The sequence below is a fragment of the Elephantulus edwardii genome, unplaced genomic scaffold (assembly GCF_000299155.1).
Source record: "Elephantulus edwardii isolate Elephantulus edwardi_28Jun2011 unplaced genomic scaffold, EleEdw1.0 scaffold00304, whole genome shotgun sequence".
Classification (NCBI taxonomy): Eukaryota; Metazoa; Chordata; class Mammalia; order Macroscelidea; family Macroscelididae; genus Elephantulus; species Elephantulus edwardii.
Genome location: NW_006400054.1, coordinates 789,459 through 799,372, shown reverse-complemented (window position 1 = coordinate 799,372; position 9,914 = coordinate 789,459). Strand labels below are relative to the sequence as shown.

Sequence of the window (9,914 nt, the reverse complement as noted above, 5' to 3'; positions counted from 1 at the left end):
TAGGCTGTTTTTTTAAAATTGAAGCTTCGTGGCAACCCCAGGTCAGGTAAGTCCTTGGTCACTGCTTTTCTCACCACACACACTCTGCTTGTCTGTCACGTTCTGGTCATTCTCATGATACTTCAAGCATTTCCACGGTGCTATTGTACACATCACAGATCATGGCGCAATGTGGACAGAGAACTCTTCTCGGCTCCATGAAACCAAGAAATTCATGTGACTCGCTTTATTGCGATGTTTGCCTTCTGGGGTGGTTTGGGACCAAACCCGCAGCATTTCAGCCTGGGTAAAATGCTAAACCCGAACTTAACCCACTGTCTTCAAGCTGACTTGACCCACAGTGACCACGTAGGAGAAAGAACTTCCCCTTGATACCAAAGAAGAAGCGATGCCTTTGATTTGAGGTGTTGGCAAAAATAGTGAGTATTCCATGGACTGCCAAAAAAGATAAGACAAGTCTATCTCGGGGGAACTCCAAGCAGGGTCCTTCCAGGCGAAGATGATAAGACATCGTGTCTTATACTTCAGGCATGTATGTGGTCAAGAGGGGCCAGTCCTTGGAAAAAGACATTATGCTGGGAACAATAAAGGGTCAGAGAAAGAGCAAGACCCTCAACAAGATGGGTGGACCCACTTTTTCGTGAGCCTCCCACAAACATAGTCAGTGTTCCCAAAACTTACTGGACTTTGTGCAAGATGTGTTGGCAAGCACCAACCCCACAAGGCGACAGTGTGAGAAAGGCAAAGACTCCGTGTGGCCGGGCACGCAGCGTTATGACAGGAAGCGGAGCCAGTGGCCGGGGTGGGCAGACCAAGCCAATTATCCAGAAAAAGGGCAAAAACTACAAAGAAGATTGTGTTCAGACTTGAATGTGCTGAGCCAAACTGCAGACCTAAAAGAATGTTGGCTGTCCAAAGACGCAGGCCCTTTGAACTGGGAGGAGATAAGAAGAGAAAGAGTCAAGTGATCCAGTTCTAAGCTTCATCTTGTTTTAGCAAGATAATAAAGTCTTGAGATTTTCATTTTCACTTCATTGGGTCATTTGGGAAAGGAAGAAAATGTCCCTTTTAATTATTGAGGGGAAAGAAAAACGATGGATGAACCCAGTGACGATGAGGAAGGCACAGGTAGGACAAGGCTGTGATCTGTTTTTCATAGAACAACAGTTACACTGAATCTTAGTTGACTCAACAGCATCTAATAATCTTTTTTGGAAGCAGACAGCCCCATCTCTCTTCCATGGAGCTACTGGTAAATTCTAAACTTTAAGTAGCATCTGAATGCCTTACACCTAGTGCCACCAGAGAGCCAGATGTGATGCTTCTTACTGGAGGGTCCAAAGTAGTTAGACAACATTTTCCTGCCCTGACAAGCAACGTCCCAAGGATTTCCCTCCCGGGGGCTCCTGAGTGAACCCTCTCATCTCTGAGCCTCAGTCTCCCCTTCTGTGAGATAGACAAGGTCACCGGCATCTTTCTCTCAGGGTTGGCCTGGAAACCATTGACATGTGCAATTGTAGCCGAGTGGTTGGGCGCTGGCCTGCTAACAGAAAAGTCGGCAGTTCAAACCCACCAGCTGCTCCATGGGAGAAAGGCAGGGCTGGTTGTGCCCACTGGAGAACTGGATGGAGGATCACCAAGAGTCAGAATTTATTCAAGGGCAGTAAGTTTTGGTTTTGGTTCATAGTTCAAAATAGCCCATTGTTCACCCCAGAAATTTCACCTCAGTGTGTAAGAGAAGGGGACCTTGGTCTCCTGAAAGCTTGTCTCAAAGTAACTTCTCACAGATGCTGTTGCCCCACAGGTGGGTGGGCCCATTGCAGACCCTGACCAGCCTGGTGCTTCCCTTGCATGTCCAGAGTGGGTGGGGACAGGTGAAAGTGTGACTGGTGTGGTCCTCGGAGGGACTTCTAGTGCCATTGCTTATGGAAGGAGATGAGGGGGCCTCCCCCACTCGTGGAGAGGGTCCATAGCTATGATAACAGGAGGAGCGTGGAAGGGGGTGTGGACAGAGGGAGAGTGTAGAGAAAGGGGTAAAAAGGTGTGAATTGAGGGGGTGGGTGGAGAAAGGGAGGGTGAAGGAAAAGGGTGATGGGAGAAAGTGAGGGAAGAGAGGGAAGGACAGACAGGACAAAGAGGGAGTTTGAAGAGAGCCACCCCAGACTCAGTCTGCACTCTCCTGCCCCGCCCTCACCTGTGGCTGCCACCTGAGTGAGGCCCCGCTGGCCAGGCACCTGCAGCTGCCCTAACTGGTTCCTGGATAAGCAAGCAGAGTGTGCCCCACTGCCTCTCCACCTGCAGGTGACGCAGCCTGACACGGGAGGCCACCCAAGCACGGGAAAGGATCCACGTCCTCCACAGGGTATGCTGAAGGCATGCAGGGCAGTAATGACAGCAGCCTGTGGCATCTGCGTCAGCCTGGACTCCTTGCTCCGTCACCCTGAAAACCTGCTCCCGCCCCTCACCAAGTGCCTCTCCAGCTACACCAAATGCAGGCGTCTCAACTGCTGCTGTCCATCCCGATCCCACCACATCCAACACCCCCAGCACCAACGTGCTTCCTCTCCCTTCCCCAAACCCAAACCCACAGCCACCTCAGGCCCAAACCTCTAACCTCTCATTAGGTGCACTCCAGTAGGTCTGTCTGTCTTGGTTCATAGTTCAAAATGGCCCGTTGTTCACCCCAGAAATTTCACCTCAGTGTGTAAGAGAAGGAATCTTGGTCTCCTGAAAGCTTGTCTCAAGGTAACTTCTCACAGATGCTGTTGCCCCACAGGTGGGTGGGCCCGTGCAGACCCTGACCAGCCTGGTGCCTCCCTTGAGTGTCCAGAGTGGGTGGGAACAGGTGAAAGTGTGACTAGTGTGGTCCTCGGAGGGACATCTGGTGCCATTGCTTATGGAAGGAGATGAGGGGGCCTCCCCCCCACAGTGCTCCCCATATCAGCCACACCCCATTGGCCCAGGGCAGCCACAGGGCCTTTGCACCAGCTGCCACTATTTTTTAAACCTGTAACTGAGGTTCCCTCTGAGCAAGAAGCAGGACATCTGTCCATCCTCTGCCAGGTGCACCTGCTACTGGCCCAGTGAGCACTGTGTTCTGGCTACAAGTGACCAGAAACTCCAAGTAAGAGTGGCCTAAACTTTAAGTTTCCTCCTGGGTACAAGTCACCATGTCAGACAGCACAGGCCACAAAACAATGTTCCTCATCCCGCTTGTACAACCACTGATCTCTCTGGAGTCAAAAAGGAAGAAACACATAAACACAACCTGTCCACACAAACGTCAGCCCCCACGACCCTGAAACCAGAAGAACTGGATGGTGCTGGCTTGCCACTGCTGACCGCTTGCGAGAAACCACAGCAGAGGGTCCTGGATAGAATGGGAGGAAAATGTGGAGTGAAACTGAAATCATAGAAATGACCAGGTTTGCTGGTCTCACAGAGATGACTGAGACACCACAGACTATGGCTCTTGGTCATTCTTTGAACCTGGGATGAAACACTTCTGTTTCATCAGTTTCCAGTCAAATAACAGACAGAATGTAGAAGGTGAACATAACACCAGGGAGGGAAGTACTTCTAGAACAATCCACCACCTGAGATCACAGGGTGGCATTTTCCCAGTGAGGATGTTCAGAAAGCAAGAAATGATTGGCTGAGAGGAATAGAAACTAGATATACGGGGAGGAAGTAGGAAGTGTGTTGCTGCAATGTGGAGACTGTTATCAATGCCATAAAAGAAAATGTGTGTGAATGATTGAATGGAAAACTAAATCGCCTGTAAACATTTGCTCATATCACAGCAAAAAGGTGTTTTGTTTTTTTTTAAGTCTATGCAAGGGAGCTCTGGTGGCCTAGCGCCAAGAAGCTGTGCTGCAATCCCAGAGGTACATGGTTCGAATCCACCAGATGCTCTGCTGGAGAAGCAGGGGTAATCTCCTCCTGTACCAGTCAGACCCAATTTGACTGTACACACACACAAAATAATAAATTTTTTTAAAAAGTCTCTATGCAAGGCCTGTGAGAACTCAAGTTCCTAGGTCAGAACCCTTCCTTCTTGTCCTCTTACTTTTTTCTTTTTCTTTTCTTTTTTTTTTTTCACTTGTCATGTACCGTCGAATCAGATCCGACCGGCACAGGAGGAGATTGCCCTTCCTTCTCCAGCGGAGCATCTAGTTGATTTGAACCACACGCCTTCGGGACTGCAGCATTGTCCTCTTAACATGTGGCTTTCATCTCATTGCTCACACTGGCTGCTGCCGTTCCACCTATCACATCAACGTTCCAGCTAAGGGAAGGAGAGAAGTGTGGGAGAAGCGTGCACCCTTTCCTTTAGGGAACCTCCCTGAAGTTACACAGACACTCAAACTCCCGAATGTCCCCTGTCTCAGCTACAAGGCTGGCTCGCACGTGAAGTCTGTTCTGGATCCTAAAACTCAGGACAGCAAGAACAGGATGATGAGTGAAGGACAGCTTTTAAAATCTGGAACCCCCCAGGTCACAGTGGTCCCACGCCTAGTTAGGGATCATGGCCCAGGACTGGGCAGGGTGTCCTGAGCTGAGGGCCACCTAGGCTGCAGCTAAGGACAGCAATACATATTGTGACAAAAGTTATTCCCACTGGAATCCCTGAGATGCAGTGAAATAGCAGAGTCCCAACCAATGGCGTGACTGCCTCTAGCAGGAGAAAGGGACAAGCCTGGGGCCCTGGGTTGTTTCTTGTCCCCCCAAAAACATGTGTCCACTCAGCCAGGATATGATTCTCAGTGGTAGGGCAGTTAGGCACTAACCCCATGACATGATCGGAAGGGAGCCTTCAATGTCACTAGGGTGGGATGTGACACCTTTGTTCATCACAGCTCTGATCTGATGTCAGTGGAGTTTCTTTGAGGTGAGTGACCTGTATCACCTTTCATCCTTCCCAAGGTTAGAAGAGGAAGGAGCAATCAGAAAGGGAGGGGCCCATGACCACCCGGAAGGAAGAGCGAGGAGTGGACTGTGTCCGCACCACTACGGGTCACTACAGGGAAACTCCTACAGCCAGGAATCACTGAGAGGAAAGGAAGTCCTCCCCAAGAGCCAGGATCCTGGCTTAGGACTCCATCCTCCTCAAGATTGAGAGGATAAAAGCCTGTTAAAGATCCATTATGTTATCTGTTACAGTAGCACTAAAGGATTTGACACGGTGACTGCAGAAACGGGCTTAAGTGTGTCAGAGATAATGAGGAGGGCAGAGAATAGTACAGGGTTCAGATTTGTTGTTCTAAGGGTCGCTTGACAGCACTTAACAACACAACAGATGACTGAGAGCGTGCACTGTGGTGTGTCTGCTACAAAAGTACTGGATGATGGAGACAGTGCACTGTGGTGTCTCTGTGACAGCAGCACTGGATGACGGAGACAGTGCACTGTGGTGTCTCTGTGACAGCAGCACTGGGTGACTGAGACACTGGTGTCTGTGACAGCAGCACTGGATGATGGAGACAGTGCACTGTGGTGACTGTGACAGCAGCACTGGGTGACTGAGACACCTCAACAGTGTTGAGTAGTTGGGGTTTCAGAGTTGCTTAACTGCTTCAGGAGCCCATTGTGACTGATCCAGTCAGGAACAGGAGACTCTCAGTAGAAACAAATGTGGTGAGGACATCACATTCTTAGGGCAGAGGCAATGCTCAACCCCTGAGTCACAGACCACAGTGCACGTGCATGACGTGTCATTCATTCATTCATTCCACAGTGCTGTGACCTGGCTCCTGTTCACTCCTCTGACTGCTCCTCCTCCTCCCCTCCACGCTCCCTCGTCCTGAAACATGCCACATCCCTTCCTCGGCTGCGGGCACACTCTCCGAATATAATCTTGCCTGGCTCTGGGTGTCCCTCAGCATTCTGCTCAGGTGACCTCTCCTAGTGCCACAAAACCTCTCTCCCATTCACACAGCTAGTCTGTCATTCGCTGGCCACTAATGTGCTGACCACATTCCCCCAAGGACCAGAACATGAAGAGAGGCTGCTGGAGGAGATGGGAGTGAATGGCTGGGCCTTGTTTGAACGAGTCCACTGTACAGAGGTGCAAGGGGGAAGGCGGGCAAGTCTGAAAACAGACGGAGCGTGAAATGGCATTGAACCTCCCCTCCCTGACCCCACGGTGAAAATACACCTAGGAAAACACCTGCCGATTCACCAGTTTTCCCATGTGTGACCCAGCCTTTTCATCCTGTAACCACCATATTCATGCCCTTGTCCAGGCCTCCTCTTCAAGGGCTAGGTGGGGTCCCCGGTTGCATGGAGCCTCTAGGGGCCAAAGCTCGGGGCAAGGGGGGAAACCCCACAAGAGCCTCAGGGCATGGCATCACTGTCCACCTTAGATTAATGGGATATTTGGGGGGGTGACCCCCCATTTACGTCATCAGGTACACCCGGTGCAAAAGACCTCTTTTTAAAGTGTCAAAAAAACCAATGTGTCACTTCAAGGACCAGAACGCGCCTGACCGAAAAGGCCTGATCTTTTCAGTCACCTCATCAGCCCCTGAAAGCTGGACCGTGAATAAGATGGACTGAAGGGAAATCGATGCTTTTGAATTGCGGTGTTGGTGAAGAGTATTGATCGGATCACGGGCTGCCAGGAGAATGAACACGTCTGTCTGGGAAGAAGGGTGGCTGGAGCGCTCCCTAGAAGCCACTGTGGGATGGGGGAGACACCTCTGGGAATGTTCTCAGGAGGGACCAGTCCCCGAAGAAGCACCTGGTAAAGGGGAGGGTCATTGAGAAGGGGGACCACCCTCGGGGAGGTGGAGGGAGACTGGCCACAGCAAGGAGCTCACGCCCAGCAGCGTGTGTCAGGGATTGTGTTCTCTTGTATGTGAGGGTTGCTGTGATGGGCAATGGACTTGAACTTGTCGGCTCCTCTGAGATTTCATGGCATCAGTGGGCAGGAGACAGTGTAAAGTCAAGCAAACACCTGGTGGTCAGCTGCTCTTGAAGTTGGTGCTTTCAGATGACCTGATCTGGGCCCTCTTTCCCTGGCTGGCAGCCTTGTCATGGGTCATGACTTCTGGCTTGAGATCAGCATATGCCCGGGGTGGGGGTGGGGGTGCAGCTGAATGACAGCTCCATGACCCTGACCCTGGCCAGCACCCAGATCCCATCCACGAGTCCTGGACTCCTCCACTCGTGTCCACTGGTGGGTTTCTAAGGGAACACCTCCCCTTCTAGAGAACCCTTCCAGGCTGGGCCTATAGGGGGCAAGTAGGTGTGTCTGGGACGGTAGGGACAGGGGACTGGGCAGGTCCTGGGGAAGGGGGCTTACCTGACCTCTGGGTGTGGGCAGTGGTGGCTCAGCAGTAGAATTCTGACCTTCCTGTGGGAGGGCTGGGTTCCATTGCCTCAGGCCCCTGCTAGGGGATCTTATTCACACAGAAGGGTCCCAGGACACAGTGTTCCCTGGTCCTCTCAACATACCTGGACGACTGCTGTTTCCACATGAGGAGAGGACACACTGGCCTGCTGGACAGTATTTGAACTTTGAAGCAGCCCCTTCTGTACGGGGTCTGCTGCCCCGTCCTTCGCTGGCCACCTACTTCCTCTTCTCCCAACCCCCAGGGGCAGAGCTGCTTCTCACTTTCCCTAACGTGCCCTCCAGAGAGAACCCCAGGCGGGGGGCGCTTTATTCACCCTTCAGGGCTGCTATGTTAGAATCCTCTCAACACAGTGGGCCTCGGTCAGTGGTGCAGTGGTTAAGGGCTTGGCTGTTAACTGGAAGATCAGCAGTTTGAACCCATCAGTTGCCCCACGGGAGGAAGATGATGTAGTTTGTTCCTATAAAGACTACATCCTGAGAAACCTCCTGAGGGTCCCACAGGGTCACTGGGAGGGGGACTGGACAGCAGAAGTCAGCAGGTCAGAGCTGGGACTTCCGCTAAGTCTCGTTTGTAGCTCTCTCCTGCTCCTGAACACAGGTCTCGCGTCTCGCTTAGTGCTAGCCCGTTTACAAACCGCTCTCAGGGGCTGACCGGATGGCTCTCAGTAACCCTTCCAGGTCCTCGCAACCTCCAACAGAGTGGAGGGGTCTGCTTGGGGACCTGCTCTATGCCTCCCAGAGGGAGCACCTGCCCAGAGCCTGGTGTCCTAAGCCTGGTGACATCCTGACTTCTCATTGACAAGGCACCTTCGGACCTGAGAAACATGGGGAGCAGGGCAGCAAACATCTCATTGTAGGTGCCGTGTAGGAAGATTCTAACATCAAGGTGCATCAAATGTTTGACTTACAGACTGGCCTATACCATCATGTCCCCACAAGCATAAAGCACCAGAGTGGTTAAGTCAGGTCCCCACACACAACAAAAAAAAAAAAACGTCCAGTGTCTCCTACCCACTTTGGACAAACCAGCATCCAAGGACCTCTCTTCAAAGTGCTACTGAGCAAGGATGCCATTTTAAAGACTAAGGTGCACCTGGCCCAATCTGACTATTCTCTAACACTTTTACGCATGTCAGGCCTTTCTTCTGAGATACTTCAGGTAGGTTTGGAGTCCCACCTTGCGGTCAGTGGTAGAGCATCATATTCAGTGTCACCCCTGGACAAAGAGCCAGAACAGCTCAGGCAGAAATCAGGGCATCACTCAGGCACTGCAACGATGATGAGTGAAAGTGGAAATCCAGACTGTGTGCTGGACTCTTCTGGGAAGTGCTGGAAGAGTGTCAGCTGACTAATCTCGGGCACATCAGGCAGGAGCACCAAGCTCTCAGTGGAACTGATGATGGTCAAGGGTCAAGGGCCTCAAAGTAGAGGGAAGCTGGACAGAAATAAGGACTTGGGAAGGCTGATTGTTCACGTCTGCTCAGTGGTCTGTGGGAGAAAGGCCTGGTGGTCATTTCCATACAATCACAGAAAACCAGAAATGGCTCACGGCTAGTTATGGAAGAAGTTACCAGATAACATGATTTGCTTTCAGACAATTCAGATAGAAGAAAAAGGTTCCTCACCCTCTATGTAAACAAGTCCAGGTGACATCATGCCTTATTTGCTGTGCTGTTAGTGTAGAGGTGGGGGTTCTAATCCACCAGCCGCTCCTACGGAGCCAGATGAGGCTATCAGCTCCTGTGTGGACTTCCTGTTTCAGGAGCCCAGCCTCAGGCTGCCCTGAATCAGAATCTCTGAACCCATTCGACAGTGTTGGGGTCGGTAGTTTTTTGGTTCTCAATTTAAGGGCCCGTGGTGGGACCACGTGCTAAGTGTTGGGCGGCTTGGTGCCGGGTTGGCAGTCTGAACCCACCAGCTGCTCTGCAGATGAGGCGTCTAGTCCGCTGACTTACAGGCTAAGGGCTCCGCTTACAACACAAAGATTATTTGTAACTCTTAAGAATGTACCCGCATCTAGAGAGCAGTGCATGTGGCCAGTGTGTCTGTGGAGGGATTTGGGGCCTTGGCCTTGGCCTGGAGCCGTGGTCACTGTTCCTGTGTCCTTCACAAAGGCGGCAGACACTCATGTGTGCACAGTGACACTCAAGTCCAGAGCTACGGCTCTCACTGTGAGAAACGGTACAAAATCAATATGAAAGAGATTTGGTTTTAAGAGGACAATCATGGCGCTACCCTGTGTGGGGGCTGGGGGCCTTGGAGACCTGGAAGGTGATACCCATCTGTACCTGCCCCCCAATCCAGGGAGCGAGGGGGGGGGGGGGGGGGGAGGCAGGCAGGACAGAGCAGACCTCCACGCTGGCCATGGAAAGGACTGTGCCCTCCCACACACTTTGGCTCTAGGGACCAGATGGTGGACATATGGACGGAGGAGGTGACCTGGCTGGGCTGTCAGGGCTGAGCACAGGAGCATGCCAGTATCCGCCCAGCTGGCTGGCGGCCGTCCAGGGCTCTCGAGAAGAGCGAGTTCTGGACCGTCCCTGCACCTGGGCCTCAG

The 9,914-nt window shown here is 52.0% G+C and overlaps 1 pseudogene; it reads left to right on the top strand.

The window, feature by feature from the left end:
• The first annotated feature begins 234 nt into the window (after positions 1–234).
• Positions 235–979, top strand: LOC102846773 (annotated as a pseudogene).
• The last annotated feature ends 8,935 nt before the right edge of the window (positions 980–9,914 follow it).